The sequence below is a fragment of the Octopus sinensis genome, linkage group LG2 (genome assembly GCF_006345805.1).
Source record: "Octopus sinensis linkage group LG2, ASM634580v1, whole genome shotgun sequence".
Lineage (NCBI taxonomy): Eukaryota > Metazoa > Mollusca > Cephalopoda > Octopoda > Octopodidae > Octopus > Octopus sinensis.
Window position 1 is genome coordinate 103,743,951 of NC_042998.1, and position 1,701 is coordinate 103,745,651.

The window sequence follows — 1,701 nt, forward strand, 5'->3', positions numbered from 1 at the left end:
CTAATTATTCGCACAATGTTTTACTTCACAAAGCCTTTCTATATGACTGCGAACTTTTTAAAAAAATACTATAACATTTTTTTAAAATATAATATTATCAATATGATTTCAAGTTCTGTAAGTAGGTGATATTTTAAAGTCAGAACCAATGAGAGGAGAATATATTTATTTAACTACGTGACATACCTAGGATTATGGCCGTTTCGAATCCTTCTTCATGTAAATATATTTTCAGTGAATAATAAATTGTTTGTAAGTTTGCATGTTACGCAATACCCAATACAATTCTTTATTCAGAAATCAAAGCAATTAAAGATGCTAACTCATCAAATCACCAAATTACACATACACATATATTTATATTTATACATGCAGAAATATATATGTATGTTAAATTCAAATTACGATGACTGTAAGTAAACGAAGTTTGCTTTAGAAGTGTTGAGATGTCTTAGAAAGTTAAAGAAGTGATTTTAAATTCTCAAACGCAGGATAATGCTAATAATATAGCCTGAACAGGATAAGCTACATCTAAGGTGTCGTCGTGGCCGAGTGGTTAAGGCGATGCACTAGAAATCCATTGGGGTCTTCCCGCATAGGTTCGAATCCTATCGGCGACGTTGATAATTTTATCTTGAAATTATAATTTATGTAAAAGTAATTTGGAGTTGCGTCTTCATCTCAGAAGGTATTGTAGTCAAAAGCATCGTGAGATTTCTTTACTACACCGATATGACTTCCACAATTATACTAAATTTCTGTTGTGGTGCACTGCTGAGCACTGTATACAATAATTTCATTAGTATTATATATTTTGCAGAAAAAAGTGTTGACGGCCGCTTATATATATAGGCATATATAGATAATATATAATATATATATATATATATATTCTATATATATATATATCATATACTGTATATAATGCATATATATATATATATCTGTTATATATATATAATATATATCTGTATATATATATAATATATCTGTATATATATGTATATATATATATATATTATATATATCATATATATATCTTTATATATACATAAATTTATATAATAAGGATAAGATCGTTAGTTAAAATACCGATTTTATCAGGTGCCCAGCATGGTGATGTAGTGAGTGGAATGTTAATCTTGAATGCATCATAAAATGGCTTACCTACATTAATGTAACTAAGGATCTGTTCGCTATGGTACTATAAGTGAGTAAGTCGATATCTTCACTGTATCACAGTAATCAACATTTTGTGTTAGGTATCTGCGTTCATCTGATGCCGTTGTCTTCCATTTAGATAGATTATATTCACGATGTTATTTGCTTGTTCTACATTGTTCATGCTATTTATTGCTGACATTTCTGTTTTACTGCATTGATAGTATCGCTATAAATCTAACATTTGTGGTATTTTTTCGGCTCTTCACCTTCTGAATTCATACACTACCTAGGTAAACTTTGCCTTTGAGACTTTTGAGATCGCTAAATAAAGTACCAATAAATTACTTGGGTCGATATAATTGACTTGCGACCCTCCTCTAAAAATTGTTGATCTTGTGCCTAAATTAAAGTATCATTATTAGTTTTTTTTTTGTTTGCCACAAATTGCGGTAGATAAAGAAAAAAAATACAAAGAAGGAAGAAAATGGGTATCACATACGATCTGGGTAGGAATAAACATGGAATCAAATATGAATT

The 1,701-nt window shown here is 29.2% G+C and overlaps 1 non-coding gene across 1 annotated transcript; it reads left to right on the forward strand.

Moving 5' to 3' along the window:
• Positions 1 to 538: 538 nt before the first annotated feature.
• Trnas-aga lies at positions 539 to 620 on the forward strand. The gene has a single exon. It is a non-coding gene; the product is annotated as a tRNA-Ser (tRNA).
• Positions 621 to 1,701: the final 1,081 nt, after the last annotated feature.